General features: G+C 42.7%; 1 non-coding gene across 1 annotated transcript; it reads right to left on the bottom strand.

Moving 5' to 3' along the window:
• Positions 1 to 1,449: 1,449 nt before the first annotated feature.
• On the bottom strand, positions 1,450 to 1,556 carry LOC132616303 (small nucleolar RNA R71). Its single transcript, XR_009573094.1, has one exon. It is a non-coding gene; the product is annotated as a small nucleolar RNA R71 (small nucleolar RNA).
• Between the last annotated feature and the right edge of the window lie 15,938 nt (positions 1,557 to 17,494).

Genomic DNA, 17,494 nt, shown 5'->3' with positions numbered 1-17,494 from the left:
TTTTTGGCTCTATAAATACATAATGTAGGGTTTTAATTCATCATGCAGATTTTATTTTAGAGGCATAAACCCTAGGTTTTTAATCTTGAAGTGGTTGGAGCATTTAAGGCAACAACTTCACTCTCATTCCATCTTGTATTAGTATTGTAAGTGTATTATGTTAATCTTTAAGCTTTTTCTGTCAAGAAACATTATGAGTAGCTAATTTCAATTCTAAGGTTGTGAATCCCAGGATGGGTATTATGTGAATGGGTTTCTATTATTGATATATGTATAATGGTTGTTGTTATTTATTCTATCTTTGAGTTGTAACGTTGGGTAATGATTGCAAGCATTAGCCGAAGCCATTATATTGACTTTTCTTGGGAAAGAGAGTCAGTATTGGTAAGATTGAATAACAATGACTCGAGGCGTTATCCCTCGTTTAATAGACTAACTTAGGAATAAGAATAAGTCTAAATTGGCATCATTGGTCGCTCTTCGATTGTAACTCTTTTATATTCGGAAGAATCATAAAGAGGAAATACTGCTTAACTGTTGGGAAACATTAAGAAGTCTTTAAGAGACCAAGTGCATATTCATAGAACAACCATTAGAAGTATATCACTTTGAAACCTGAAGCATAATATCTAATCAAATTGGGGAACACAATCTTAGTCTCTCTCTCTCACATTAATTACATTTTAAGTCAAAGTATTAAATTACATTATTCAACAATCAATTCAAACTATCCGGAATAGGATTAAAGCATTTAAAGACCGGTATCGCATACGATTAGTACTCTTTTCTCTCCATATTCCCTGTGGGATTCGACCCCAACCTTGTTGGGTTACTATATTTGACAACGTCCGCTTTACGCCATTAATAGGTGTAATTTGAGCGTATCAAATTTTGGCGCCGTTGCCGGGGAATACGGTTCAGAAATTACTAATTGTTGTGTACTATTCTTTAAAACTTTTTCTATTCCATCACACCTCGTTTGCTGTTTTAGTGAACCTGGTGAACATGGCTGGAAGACCCCATCGCAATCAAGGGAACAAAGGGGGGATCCAAGTGAACCATCCTGCACCAGAAGAAGAGGAGGATGAGAATGTATTTGCAGAATTCATCGACGAAGCTGATTATGCTTCTGCTGTAGTTCCCCCGAGAACATGAAATGCTAATTTCAAAATTGATAGTTCTATCTATCAGCTATTGAAACTTGAAGGATATTTTCGAAATTCTTCGGAGGACTGTCCACTTCGACACCTAAAGAATTTCGTGCATGTATGTTCCCAACAATCTCAAGGTGTTGTTCCTGCTGATGCACTGCGACTGCAGGTTTTCAAATATTCCTTAGCTGGCCAAGCTAGGGAATGGTATGAAAAGCTCCCGAGCAATACTATTCATACCTGGAATGAGCTGGCCAATATCTTTCTAAAAAAATGGTTCCCACCCAGCAAAAAGGCTGAGCTTCGGGATAAGATTTTTGGGTTTAAACAACTTCCAGGGGAACAACTATATGCTGCATGGGAGAGGTTCAAATATTATCTAGCTCAATGTCCGACTCATGGATTTCCAGATGCAATTCTCACAGAGAAGTTCTACAAGGGGCTAGATACAATGAATCAAATAGCTGTCAACACTGCAGCTGGGGGATGCTTCATGGACAAATCCTTTGTCAACATCACCCGGTTGCTCGACAAGCTTACTACCCATAATCAAGCCTGGCATTCGAATGATAGCGAAATCCTATCATATGGTAGTCCCTCTGTGGCCGCGGTGGCCAAAGAAAATCATGAGCGAGATCATGCGTTCGCTCAATTGCAAACCACCGTGGTTTTATTATCCAAAAGGCTTATGGAGAAAGAGGCCAAATGTGTAAATGCTGTAGATGAGATGCCACCTCATGCTCCAGGAATGTATCAAGTTTCTGACGAAACTTATCTTGAGGGGCAACCACAATATGAGGATGCGAATTATGTCAATAACTCGCAAGGGGGTTATCAACGGCAAAACTACCAAGGTCCCGGTAATCACCCATGGCAAAGGCCTCAACAAAATTACCAAGGAAATAATTATGGAAGAACTGATCAGGGTAATCCCAATCAAGGGAAATACAATAACTATAATTATGGCAACAAGAGCTCTAACTCCTACATTCCACCTAGGGGGCAAGCATCCAATTCCCAGCCATGGAGAGATAATTCAGCTACTAACTCTGCTGGCAACACGTCTAATGATTCTGCAGAACTGAAGAGTATGATGCAGAAAATGCTGATGAATCAAGACAGAACAAAGAGCACAATCAAGGGAATGTCCCAGGTCCAACTATCGCATTCAGTTTCCATTCAGAAGCTTGAAGCGCAATTCAGAGACCTTTCCCGAGAAGTGCATACTCCTCAATGGGGACAATTACCGAGTGATACAGTTCCTAATCCAAAAGGTAGTGGAGTGAAATCTGTGGAGAATGTACTTGCCATTAGCACCAGAAGTGGAAAAATACTTCAAGGTGACAATAAAAAGCCAATTGATCAGGAACCAATTGTTGAAAAAGAAGCGCAGCCTAATGTATTGGATGATATTGTCGAGGAAGAAGCAGGGGAGGAAGTCCCCATTGTAGTTGAAGAAGAGCTGAATCTTAATAAACCAAAGGAACCGGTGGAAAACCAGGAAAAGGGGAAGGCAAAACTTTCCGGTGCTCTTCGCCCTTTGAGCCAATTGTTCAAATCTTCACCACCTTTTCCTCAAAGGCTGGTGAGAAAAACAGAAGATGAGAAGTGCTTGCGATTTTATGATCAACTCAAGCAGTTAACGATGAATTTTCCGTTCATGGATGCTGTCCAAGAAATGCCTGGCTTTGCTAAGTATTTGAAGGACCTTTTAACAAAGAAGAAAAAACCATTGAAACATGACACTGTGGGCATCACTCACCGCGTTAGTGCCATTCTTTCGAAGACCACAGTGCAAAAGAGGGAAGATCCTGGAGCATTCACAATTCCATGCACCATAGGGCAGCAAAATTTTGCTAGGGCTTTATGTGATAACGGGGCTAGCATAAATCTTATGCCCCTGGAAATTTTTGTGAGATCAGGGTTAGCGATGCCGAGGCCAACCACCATGAGATTGCAGATGGCTGACAGATCGATAAAAAGGCCAGTGGGGGTAGTTGATGATGTGCTGGTTCAAATCGGGAAATTTCTACTGCCGACAGATTTCGTGATTATTGATTGTGCTATTGATCAAGAAATTCCTATTATTCTGGGAAGACCTTTCATTGCCACAGGGAGAGCTCTTATGGATTCCGAGAAGCACGAAATAAAGTTCCGGGTGAACGATGAGGAGGTGACTTTCCACGCAAGTAGAGGTATGAAATTACCTAGTCCTTATCAAAGTATTTCAGTCATCAATTATGTTGATGAGGTGGATGATGCTGTGGAATTCAAAATGGAGGAAGAATGTTTGATTGAAGCACTATCGGCCATCTTGGTAAATTTTGATGCTGAACAAATGGAGGGATATACTGAGACAATAAATGCACTCATCGGTCTGGGGTCTTACTCTTATGAGCCCAAGAAACTATCTCTTGATCTAGAGAAACGAACAACTCCTCCAGCAAAACCATCAATTATTGAGCCACCGAAGTTGGATCTCAAGCAACTTCCAGCTCATCTTAAATATGTGTTTCTTGAAACGAATGCCACCCTCCCAGTTATTGTGTCATCACTTCTGAATGAGGGCCAAATCCAAAGACTCATCGAAGTATTGAGAAAGCATTTAAGAGCTTTGGGATGGACTATTGCAGACATCCGGGGGATTCCTTCCGGAATTTGTGAGCACCGAATACAGTTGGAGGAGGAAAGTTCACCAAGTGTTGAACATCAGCGAAGATTAAACCCACCGATGCAAGAGGTGGTGAAGAAGGAAATTATTAAGTGGCTAGATGCTGGGGTGGTTTACCCTATTGCCAACAGTCAATGGGTAAGCCCAGTCCAGTGTGTGCCAAAGAAAGGAGGCATCACTGTTGTCTCGAACTCTAGAAATGAGTTGATTCCAACAAGGACTGTCACTGGTTGGAGAGTGTGTATGGACTACCGAAAATTGAATACCTCCTCCTGCAAGGATCACTTCCCTATGCCTTTTATTGATCAAATGCTTGATCGGCTAGCTGGAAGATCTTATTACTGTTTCTTGGATGGGTACTCAGGGTACAACCAGATAAATATCGCATTGGAAGACCAAGAAAAGACTACTTTCACGTGTCCCTATGGGACATTCGCTTTCAGCCGAATGCCATTTGGTCTTTGCAATGCCCCAGCTACATTCCAACGATGCATGATGTCCATATTCTCTGATATGGTTGAAAACTTTCTTGAAGTCTTCATGGATGATTTCTCTGTGGTGGGAGATTCATTCGATGAATGTTTGGTTCATCTTGATCGGGTGTTGCAACGGTGTGAGGAGACCAACCTTGTGCTCAACTGGGAAAAGTGTCATTTTATGGTCAAGGAGGGCATTGTCCTTGGCCATAAGATATCAGAAAAAGGGATTAGGTTGATCAAGCCAAAATAGATGTGATTTCACAACTCCCGCCGCCCGTTTCTGTCAAAGGAGTTCGGAGTTTCGTGGGACACGCCGGATTCTATAGAAGGTTTATCAAAGACTTCTCAAAAATTGCAAATCCAATGTGCAAACTCTTGGAAAAAGATTCCAAATTCAATTTTGATGAGAAGTGCATCAAGGTGTTTGACGAGTTGAAGCTGAAATTAACCTCCGCACCGATTGTGGTGTCCCCAGATTGGTCACTTCCCTTTGAATTAATGTGTGACGCCAGTGGTCTTGCAATTGGAGCTGTGCTTGGTCAGCGGCTAAACAAAATCCTGCACCCAATTTATTATGCCAGCAAAACATTGAATGGAGCTCAGCTGAACTATACAGTAACGGAGCAAGAATTACTTGCCATTGTTTATGCTTTTGAAAAGTTCCGGGCTTATTTGTTGGGTGCCAAGGTAGTGGTTCACACTGACCATGCTGCATTACGCTATTTGATGGCGAAGAAGGATGCTAAGCCTCGGTTGATAAGATGGGTTTTGTTGCTACAGGAATTTGACTTTGAAGTCAAAGATCGGAAAGGGTCAGAAAATCAAGTAGCTGACCATCTTTCCAGACTTGAAGCACCAGAGAGACCGAGTGATGTGCTAGATATTGATGACACTTTCCCGGATGAAAGAGTTTTGGTAATTTCCAATGATGTGGCACCATGGTATGCCGATATTGCCAATTATTTGGTAACTGGCATCGTTCCTGAAGAGTTGAAGACATATCAAAAGAAGAAGTTCTTGAGAGACTGCCGACAGTATTGTTGGGATGAGCCTTAATTATTCAGAACGTGTGCTGACAATATGATCCGGAGATGTGTGGCGGAATCTGAGGTGATGGACATTTTGAAAGCGTGCCATGATTCTCCAGTTGGTGGACATCACAGTGGAAATCGAACAGCAGCCAAGGTGCTAGAGTGTGGCTACTACTGGCCAGCCATTTATCGTGATACAAATATGTTGGCACGCTCTTGTGATAAATGCCAACGCCAGGGCACAATAGGTCGGAGGCATGAAACTCCGATGAACTTTGTTCTTGAGGTGGAGCTATTTGATGTATGGGGAATTGATTTTATGGGGCCCTTCGTGAGCTCCTACGGCCTGAAATACATTCTTGTCGCAGTGGATTATGTCTCCAAATGGGTGGAGGCGGTGGCCTTGCCTAACAATGATGGTAGGAGAGTCAATGCGTTTCTCAAAAAGAACATCTTTACTAGATTTGGCACTCCTAGAGCTATTATTAGCGATGGTGGATCTCATTTCTGCAATAAACCATTTGCTGATCTTCTTGAAAAATATGGCGTGCATCACAGGGTTGCCACTCCATATCATCCTCAGACGAGTGGTCAGGTTGAGGTCTCAAACAGAGAAATAAAAAGCATCTTGGCAAAGACGGTCAATGTGAATCGCACTGACTGGTCTAAAAAGTTGGATGATGCTTTATGGGCATATCGCACGGCATTCAAAACGCCTATAGGGACTTCACCGTATAAGTTGGTATTTGGGAAGGCATGTCATTTGCCTATTGAGCTTGAGCATAAAGCCCTTTGGGCATTGAAAAAGCTAAATATGGATTGGCATGAAGCAACCAAGCTGCTGTTGTTTCAAATCAACGAGATGGATGAATTTAGGTACAATGCCTATGAAAGTGCAACACTGTACAAGGAAAAGATGAAATACTATCATGACACGAAGATCCTAAAAAGGGATTTTCAGCCAAAAGACTTGGTCTTGTTGTACAATTCACGCCTGAAGTTCTTTCCAGGCAAGTTAAAGTCCCGTTGGTCTGGTCCTTTTGAAATTGTGAGTGTGTCCCCAAATGGAAGCGTCATTGAGGTGAAATCCGAGGATGGCACTCGGACTTTTAAGGTGAATGCACAAAGAGTGAAACATTACCATTGGTGTATTGATGATGGTAAGGTCGTGGATAGGTATCGTTTGAAATATGGCTCCTGAACTCGAAAATGAGGTACCACGTCGAGCTGTGACGTTAAACCAAGCGCTGTGTGGGAGGCAACCCACATTTACTGCTTTGTAAGTAGTTTAAAGTTTGTATTTTCCTTGTATTCTTTTGTGTTGTTGATGTGCTAATGTGGTGAGATTTTGAGAACTGAAGGGACCAAATAACTGCTGAGTGATCCAAGGCGAGACGCTCCATGTTACGGCCCGTAACTCATGTTACGGTCCGTATCATGAAGCGTAACAGGCAAAAAGAAAAAAATAAAAAATCACTGAAGGATGAGGAAGAGTGTTACGGTACAAGTTACGGTCCGTCGTACGTGTTACAGACCGTAACACTGGGTCGTAACTTTGATACAAAATTTGGGCTTCACTGGAAATTTTCAACATGTTACGCCAGGTGATACGGACCGTAACACGAGTTACGGTCCGTCGATTGGACTGCCAGGTCATTAATGAATAACTGAAACGGGGTCGTTTGATGGACCGTAACACAAGATACGGTCCGTATCTCAGGATACGGTCCGTAACAGGTAACGTAATTGTCGGAAATGTTTAAATACATTACCGACGGTTCCCATTTCAAATTAAAAGGATTCTTAAATCGTTTTTCAACTCCCTCTCCCTCATAAATCCTCTCTTCTCTTCTTCACATCCTCCTCTCTTCATCTTTCCATTCTCCCCCATATTTCTTAAAAAAATCTCTTTACTATCTTCTTATCACAATCCCTGTTTTAAGTTTGAGTTTCATCCTTACAATCGCCAACGATCAGGTATTACATGTCTTTGCTCTTTTCTTTTAGCTATCAATGCGAGTTCTATGATGCTCATGAGTAATTTCGTATAATATGCGTTGAAATTCGTGTTTTGGGCTGTGTTGATTGAGTTTGAATTTCAATTGATAAGTTATGGGGGATTTGACAATGGTCGGGGGTTGGGATTGGTATTGGTGCTGTTTAAAGGATTCGTGGGCACAAGCAATTGCTTCCCACTGAATTGGAGGGCAAATCCGGTTAAAGGTTTCATTTGTGAAATTACTAAATCGGTTTGCCCACCAACTGTTCGATAAAAGTCCCCAATGAAAACTTTAATAAAACCGAGTGAAGTCCGAGTAACCCGAGGCATGTGAGGGGATATAATATTGTTTTACAACACACCCATGGGACATTAAGTCGAAAATCTTGGCCTCGTGCTTAAAACGAGAAAATTTGGCCAAGTCATTTGTTTGCTAATCCGTTGCCCGTCTTTATGTGTTACGGACCGTAACGTACGTTACGGACCGTAACATCGCACCGTAACACCGATAATGTCCATGAAAACTTTCTGGAAATTTGGCTGATGTTACGGTGGGATGTTACGGACCGTATCCTATGTTACGGACCGTAACACCACACCGTAACATCGATGGATTCCATGAAAACCTTCTGGAATTTTGACAGACGTTACGGTGAGGTGTTACGGACCGTAACACGAGTGACGGACCGTAACATCATACCGTAACACCTCTCAAATTTCCAGTAACTTTTCTGGAAATTTTGATCATGTTACGATGAGACGTTACGAACCGTATCCTACGATACGGACCGTCGACTGTGTTACGGTCCCTTTGCTTAATTGAACCATTTGAGTTACGGTTGAAGATACGGCCGTAACACCATCGACGGTCCGTCGACTGTGTTACGGTACTTGGCCTAATTAAAGTCCTTAGCTTAAATTCATAAGGTGTCTAATAATTTTTTTTTAAACAACTTCTCGTACATCATATCTAACTTTTCCTTCCACAGGTATGGGTAAACCACGACAATCAAAGAAGGCTTCACCTAAGGTCGCGCAAAAAGGAAAAGGTCGTGCTGCAAGCAAGGTAACCTCACGGCTGCGCGACGACGATCTGATCAAGGACGCCAGGCCTAAAAAGAGGCCGGTCGCACCTAGCAAGCCACCCCCACCAGTTGCACCCAGCCAACCAGACCCACAATCAGAAAGTTCCTCCTCGACTGAGGAGTTGAGAGAGTCGAGCTCGTCGAGTTCGTCGAGCCAAAGTGAACCCCAGCGGGCTATCACACCAACACACCGACCTCAACCACCCATTAGACAGCCTACTGCGGAGGAGCGCGAAAAGAGCGCGAACAGGAAAGGAGGAAACTTGACATTCGACTGCAAGCTATGACTGAGAAGATCCTCCGGTTTAATGTGGAGGGATCTGAAGATTTGTATAACAAGGGGTGTGAGCTGGTAAACGGTGAGGGAATGGACCCAAGGCGGAGTATTTTCGAGGAACAGAATGTCATCTTCGATGGAATAGAAGGATATCCCGGCATTAGTGATACTATCCGATTCCACAAGTTGGAGTTTTTGAAAAACCCCGTTGGGTCCTACATACCGGTTTTTGTTAGGGAATTCTACGCTTCATATGGGGCAGCTACATTCAAAGTAGTGAAGAAAGGGCAGCGAGCAACTCAAGTACCGGCAATGAATGAGGTTGTATTCCGGACAAAGAAGATAGATGTCTCTCCATCGGCTATAAATAAAACACTATTCGGGGAAGATTATATAGAGCCTACAGCAGCGGAAGAAGGGGAGTTTGCCTACAAAATTGAACAGAAGGATACAATCCCGTCCGAAAATGGGTAGCTTCTGTTATTGCACGGAAAACAGATCCTGAATGGGCCATAGTGCCAAAGTTGACAGCTACCACGCGGATTTGGAAAAACACCCTAACGCCAGAGGCAAAGTTTTGGTGGCAAATTGTTCTGTTCCGCATCTGTCCTACCCAATCAGATAATTATTTGACTCCAGACATGGCTGTTCTTGTGGCCTCCATAATGTCGCGATATAAGATCAACATCGAACGACTGATAGCCGAAGACCTCCGAGAGAGATCCACCCAGCCGGCCACTTCCCTAATTCATCCATGCCTGCTTACGCTACTATGCTTGCGTGCAGAACTAGAACCCCTACCCCATATCGATCACAGTGTGATTGCCAGCCATATTTATGACATCACAAAGGGGAAAGATGAGGTGTTGAGCCAGGGTTCATTGCCCTCTGCATCGGTTTCTGAGGTGCCGGAGGGGCCTACGGGGTCAGATGTTATACCCTTGGCTATCATGGGTGAAGAGGGAGTTGCTGCGGATCAGCCCACAGATTCTGAGGCTCCACCGGCTGATCATGCTACACAGCCTATGCCACCTCCAGCCGCACCTACTTCGGGTGGTCCTACCTCTTCCACTGGAGCAAGCCCAGCACCACCGCAGGCAATACCAGGAGTCCCACCCGAGCTTGCGAGAAAAATGATGTTCAACCGGGACAATTTTGGGGCAGTGGTCCTGCAAGCGGTTCGCACAGATAGGCAGGTCAAGCAGATCATGACTGAGCTAAAATTATACACAAAAAGGGCTATTGATGCAGCGCTGCGACCGATAAAAGAACAAATGGCTGCGGACCACCTACAAATCCACTCCCGAATAGATGGTATTGAGGGCAGGATGACTGAGCTGCCTAGGACACACCCTACATTGGAATTGGGCGCTATTCGGAGTGAGTTGCGGTCTGTCAAGGATGATGTGCAGAAATTGAAGGCCCAGGAAGTGGCTGTGGCAACAGACCAGGTTCCTAAAGTACACACGGAGTTGGTACAGAGCCTATACCAGCCGGTTCAGAGCCTACTAGGGGATGATGACAACGAAGACACGGTTGAGGAACAGCACGACGAGGAGTTGGAGGAGGATATCCCCTCTGTGGACAAAGGGAAGCGAAGCAGAGCATCGCCAGATCTCGAGCCCATTCACTAAAGTCTTGATCCATATGCTGAGTTACGCCCACAGAATGAGGAAGAGGAGCGGCGTACTTTGAAAAGAATCCGCCAGGAGTCCCGGTTAAGTTCCGACACCGCAGGAGCTACTTCTAGCTCAGCTTAGCCCATTGAGCCGGCTCACCGTATTTATCCCCCACCCACTGCTCCACCCCATGATGCTGCGACAGATCCGAGTGCCTAGTGCGCTCCAGGGAGGCCCTCCATTTTTTAATGCGTTATATTGATGCTTTGAGGGCAATGCATGCTTTTAAGTTGGGGGTGTGGTATTTACTGATTGGTTGTTGGGATTGCTGTTTTAGTATACTGGATATTGTTTTTAGTATTTTTGTTTTGATGGGTATTTTATCCCAAAACTGTGATAATAAGCATGTGTTTAAGACAATTGTTATTGTTTTGTTTTGTTGGTATTATTTTTATTAGCAAGTATGTGTTAGGACGTTCTTCGGCTGTTCTTTGCTATGTGTTTTTATTCCCGAAGAATGCTATGTGTATGTTAAACCTAGCATGTTTAGGATGTTTAATATAGAAGTAAAGTAATGATGACTTAAGTGGTAGTGGTCCGTGTTTCTAGCATAGATATAAATGGTTTTTACAAGTTCAATGATATCCCTCCAAAAAATAATTTGTGATATACATCAAAAATGAGTTGTTGATATTGACATGTATGGTTCTTTTAATGACATTGCAAAGAAAGGGTGTTTATGCATATGAAATCTTCAAACGGAAATGAAGTCGGAATATTTAAACAATCCTTATACCATTGCGTGGTGAGTTTTTAGCTTCTATTTGCATATGATGCTTGCAATCTAGAACTTGCCCGGTTGGTCGTGCGTGAATTCTAAGGAGAATTTGATTGTGAAGTGATCTTAGGCTTTCTTTGTATTAACCCCCAAGTATCTTAAATGAGCCTGGCCCGTACAGAAAATGATCCCTAGTCTCCCATTTTTGAGCCTATAGACTTTTTCTTCGATTAACCATGAACTAACCTATTTCCCTTCTGTGAATAAACCCATTTGTCACCAAGTCCCTCCTTGACACGGAAGAATGACAAATGAGGCTAAAAGCCTAAGTTGGGGGTGACAAGTCAAAAGTGCAGAAAATGAGGCTAAAAGCCTAAGTTGGGGGTGATAAGTCAAGATGCGGAAAATGATGCCAAAGGCTTGTTGGGGGTGATCACGAATATAAAGGGACATAATTCAGCGTGGATATAAAAAAAAAAAAAAAAAAAAAAGATATATAGGTATATAAGTTCTAAATAAATCCACGCTAAAGATGGAGGGTCGGAAATGATAGGAAGAATGATGAATGAAGTCAAAAAGAAGTGTCGAGGAGAGTGAGTCACCGATACCCAAATATTCATCCTACCCGTCCCTAAGCCAACGTTACAAGCCCAAAAAGTCCTAATGTGATCACGATCAAATTGTTCAGCGTTGAATGCATGGAAAATAAAGGCAAGCCTATGGTTTGTGCACGCATGGTATGCAAATTTCTTTGTGAGTGTGAGTGTTCTTCTGTCTCTTTAGTCTTCTGTCCCATTTATGTCGTAAATGTGTGTTGGGACATTCTTTGGTCTATGTGAGGGCATAAGGATTGTAGGTTTCAAAGTAACTGGCTTTCCGGAAGTTGAAATTCATGTGCATAGAGACCCCCGTACTATGACTGTGTCATTAATTGAGGTTGCATAGTTAATTGAAATTTTTCTGAAATGTGCGTTTTGTGTCAAAAACAGGAGATGGATAAGAGCCTAAATATTTTTCTTGGATCGAAGAGTCCGTGCTAGAAACACAAGCCAAACCCACCGTAGTCATTCTTATTTTGCTAAGATGTCGTGTGTTAGTAGCGAGTATTGTTGTAGTTGCTTGAGGATAAGCAAAAGCTTAAGTTGGGGCTGTTGATGTGCCGTGAATTTTAGCACATTTTATGCCTTTGTAACTAGACATGTTGCTTGATTTTAAGTGTTTTTACATTGTTTCTTATGTTATTTTTGTGTTTTATAGGGTTGATTAACTAAGGATCGAAAATGAGAAGTAATGCTGAAACAACGGACAAATTGGAGCTAAGCGACGCTCCGTAACTCATGTTATGGACCGTAATAGGGTCCGTAACTCATGTTACGGTCCGTACCTTTGAACCGTAACAGGGCCTGAATTTCCAGAAAGTTTTCATTGAAACCATCAGTGTTACGGTGGAGTGTTACGGTCCGTAACTCATGTTACGGTCCGTAACATGTCACCGTAACATGAGCTAAATTTCCAGAGAGTTTCAATAAAACCTTCAGTGTTACGGTTTAGTGTTACGGTCCGTAACCCTTCACCGTAACATCATCCAAAATTCCAGAGAGTTGCCAAGTAATTGTCACCACTTACGCTTCAGAAGGACGAACCGTAACACAGGGTACGGTCCGTCGCATGGTGGCCGTAACGTCAAAGTGGTCAAATGACGAAATAAAGGACGGACCGTAACCTGAGTTACGGTCCGTAACAATGCGGCGTAAGGGCATTTTTGTCCAGAAACTTGGCGCGATTTTTGGCTCTATAAATACATAATGTAGGGTTTTAATTCATCATGCAGATTTTATTTTAGAGGCATAAACCCTAGGTTTTTAATCTTGAAGTGGTTGGAGCATTTAAGGCAACAACTTCACTCTCATTCCATCTTGTATTAGTATTGTAAGTGTATTATGTTAATCTTTAAGCTTTTTCTGTCAAGAAACATTATGAGTAGTTAATTTCAATTCTAAGGTTGTGAATCCCAGGATGGGTATTATGTGAATGGGTTTCTATTATTGATATATGCATAATGGTTGTTGTTATTTATTCTATCTTTGAGTTGTAACGTTGGGTAATGATTGCAAGCATTAGCCGAAGCCATTATATTGACTTTTCTTGGGAAAGAGAGTCAATATTGGTAAGATTGAATAACAATGACTCGAGGCGTTAACCCTCGTTTAATAGACTAACTTAGGAATAAGAATAAGTCTAAATTGGCATCATTGGTCGCTCTTCGATTGTAACTCTTTTATATTCGGAAGAATCATAAAGAGGAAATACTGCTTAACTGTTGGGAAACATTAAGAAGTCTTTAAGAGACCAAGTGCATATTCACAGAACAACCATTAGAAGTATATCACTTTGAAACCTGAAGCATAATATCTAATCAAATTGGGGAACACAACCTTAGTCTCTCTCTCTCACATTAATTACATTTTAAGTCAAAGTATTAAATTACATTATTCAACAATCAATTCAAACTATCCGGAATAGGATTAAAGCATTTAAAGACCGGTATCACATACGATTAGTACTCTTTTCTCTCCATATTCCCTGTGGGATTCGACCCCAACCTTGTTGGGTTACTATATTTGACAACGTCCGCTTTACGCCATTAATAGGTGTAATTTGAGCGTATCACAGGGTAAAACGAATGCATAATATATATATATATATATATATATATATATATATATATATATATATATATATATATATATATAAATAAAAAATAGAACAATTGAGTAAAACATGCAAATGGCTTACGTCGTTTGTTCCACTTTTCGGGGAAGGGGCGATGGCTTGGAGGAATAATTTCTTCAGTCTTCACACGGATGTAGCACACTAACCACCCCCAATCCTTATCATCCACACTAGAAAGTATGGGGTACTTGGCACACTTCAGCAATTTCACAATTCCCCCGCGAAAGAAACGGGGAGAGTAGAGCCGGATCAAATTTTTTAGCGTAAATGGAGCATTAACCTCGTTAGCTAAGAACTGAATGAATGTAATGACATGCCAAACATTCAGCCCAAGTTGTCCGAGACACAGTTGATATGTTCGGCACATATCAAGAATGACCTCGTCAATTGGCGGATCAAGATTGTATGTGAAGGGAAAGGTGTATACACTCGAATACCCCTATTTGTACGTGGTCACATCTTCATCAGGGCCCGGGATCACGATTTTCGTAGGGCCGTACCGCCACTCGCCGGAAGCTGGAGGAGTCGGATTTATGTTCCAACCACAGTCAGCCCAAACTTGTGGTATAAGAGCCTCGGTGATGGCCGAAGGATAACATCGGACATCGTATCCTCGGTCCGCGTTGTATCCCTTTGGTGGCTTTTCTGGAGCAAATTTGGAATCGAAATTAAAAGCTCCCGGCATTGCATCTTGTCCTCGAGGTTCATAGGGGACTACTTCGGCCTCAGCATCAGCAGCAGTATCGGAGGCACGAGGGGAATCGGACGGAGCATTCTCTCGTGATGATTGCCTAGAACTTGACGCCATGTTTTGCTTCTTAAGCCAAACGGATGAACGAACGAACAGGAAGAGGGTGAAGATCAAAAGGCTACTTTAGAAGTTTTTTCAAGAAAAGGCAAAGAAACAAAACTTGTTCTTGGGCGTTTGAAGAAAATATGGAGTGAAATCGTTGGAGGGATTCTGTTAGTGATTAAGAAAGGAAGAAGAGGCAGAAATGAAGAGGAGGAAGACATATATGTAAGGGAGAAGCGAAACGCTTCCCATTCGGTGCCTTTTGCCCGACCGGTCACGAGTTGACATGTGTCGAAATGCGACCAATCGGGAACCGATGCGTCCTTCGTGTTAGTGAAATGACGTGATGCGACGTTTGGTTTTCCCGCACATTCTCGATGAATAACATTCAATTCTAGCCTCTCCGGGAAAAATTAAGTTCGAAAATATAAATTGAGTTCAAGTATGGTAATGGAAATCGAGCTTACCATTCATGAAAACGGGTCCATTAAACATCCGAATATAAAATTTTATATCGGTCTGAAGCTAGAAAGGAAAACTAAGCAAAAATACTCCAGTCTAAACGACCGTACATAACTATAGCTATCAGTCGAAAGGATTGAACAAAACAAAATCTAAAAACCCCGAGCTCTATGCTTTATCGATCTGGGGTTCGCTACTCCCCGATAAAGCTGCTTTCAGTTGGTCATTCTCCGTTCGAAGACGGGCGATCTCTTCGAGAAAATTCTCAGGTGTCTGATTTGGGGGAATATCAGCCGGTGGCACAGCCTCCTCCTCATCGTCATCAATCTCTACTATTGGTGCCGAACCTTCCCCGGAGGACCCACTTTGAAAGATTCGGTGAGATCTTACCCTGGCACCAATTCCCGAATTGCTAGCTAATGCCTCCGTTATGGCCCTTCTCTCCGGTAATTTTGCCAAACTGGTTGTGCTTCCCTCGGCTACATCCTCAGTCTTTGTTTGAGCAGCCCTTGCCTTTGAAGCTTTCTTCACAGGAAGCCCTGACATAAGAAACAATATCATTGGGAACGTATGGATAAAGTAGAATACATATTAAGGAGTGAAATTTCCCATGATTCTTGCCCCTCCACCCGATCGGGCCTAAGTCTCTCCAGGACCGTCTTACGTGCTCGACAGCGCTCTACACGGAGGTCAACCACTCGAATATCCCGGGCAGGAGCTCGGGTTCAACAACAATTAGTCTGGGATTCCATTTTTTCGTTAAAAGAATGGATTCAGCACGTTGCAGTTGGGCCATTCTCATAACGACAAATCGATGCAACCATCCCCGGTCATAGTCATCTTCGGGGTCAATCAGGCCTCGAGGGCCCCATGGGATCAGGTGTATAATGCCCCCACGAATGACTCGGGGTATGTAAATATGGATTATATGGTCCAGAATAAATGGGACTCCGGCCATATCACCCAGAAACTGAATGTAATAAATGAGTCGCCACACTTGAGGAGCAAATTGCCCTACACAAATTCGATAACGTCGGCACATGTCCTCGATCACTTGAGGAGTTGGGCGCGTAAATACGATGGCAAATGGATAAGTATACACGAGGGAATAACCTCGAATATGGTGATCAATCCACACTCCCTGCCCGATAGGCAAAATCTCCACATCACTGCTTAAGTCACATTCTCGTCGAACCCTAGGAATTGTATCTTCGGTAATCAAGGAAGCAAACTTCCTCACATGGTCGTAGTGATGACCAACCTTACAATCATCCTCAAAATTAAACCGAGATGGAGAGATTTCAGCGGCTTGAAGTTCGAGGTCAGTCATGACGGAAGGTTTGGGAGTTGGTTCGGTAAGGGATGCGGTAGAGATCGGAGAGTGAACAACGTTAGATAACAACAATGAAGGAGAAGACATCTTAAAGCAAAGCCAAGCCAAAGTTTATAGAAAGTGTGAAGAACAGGTGCTATGCATGGCTTTCTATAGGGAGGAAGTTGAAGTTGAAGAGACTTCTAGCATCTTCTAGAAACTTCTAGTAACTGTAGAATATGGAAGACCAAAGGAGTTGTGGAATGCACGTTACTAAAGCATGAAACGATGCAGCATTTACTATGCTCGGGCTCGTGACCGATAGTTATCCAATCACGGGTGGTTACCCAATTCTATACAGTTACTCGATCGTAGTAGGGTTTCAATACGAGAATAACAGGGTCTCTTCGATCCATTTCCTGGTTCCACTTCTTGACTCCGGAAAATGGAGGGACTATCTGTGTACGGTGAGAACTTTGTTCTCTCCGATTCATCGAAGGTCCATTATAATAAGTTTGTGAAATCAAACCGAGAGTGACCGAGCTAGTGAGTCTGTGAGATAGAACCCGAAGGATGCCCAAAGGGATAAACCCAAATCAACGGAAAGTTATCTTCACTTGATTTATCACTGGAGATCGTGCCACCACATCCGACTATATCGCAGCTGCTGGTTTTAGGGTCCGGAACCAAAATGCCCCCAAAAAACCTATTTTGAACCAAAATACCCCAACAAAAAAAATGTTACAAAAGTGCCTTTAGCGCAGTAAAATACTGCGCTATAGCAGTTCACGAAGACGGAGCCGTTAAGTGCTATACCGCAGTATTTTACTGCGCTATGTAAATGTTTCTCTCACCTATAACGCAGTAAAATACTGCGCTATAGGACTCCGCCTTAAAACCCATCGGGTTCCACCACTGGTCCCTCTAGTGGTTAAAAAAAAAGTTGAAACGCCATTGGAGGGGAAACCGAGGTGGTCCCCACATCCAAAAACGTCATTTTCGATTAAATTTCGTCTGGAAAATTTAGATTCTCGGTATATTCAAGTAAAGGAACAAGATTCTAAGTTCGAATTTTTGGAAAAAGCGGCGTACAACTCGATTAAA

Source organism: Lycium barbarum, chromosome 10 (genome assembly GCF_019175385.1).
Source record: "Lycium barbarum isolate Lr01 chromosome 10, ASM1917538v2, whole genome shotgun sequence".
NCBI lineage: Eukaryota > Viridiplantae > Streptophyta > Magnoliopsida > Solanales > Solanaceae > Lycium > Lycium barbarum.
The sequence above is the reverse complement of the archived record's forward strand: the minus strand, read 5'-3'. Positions and strand labels throughout refer to the sequence as shown.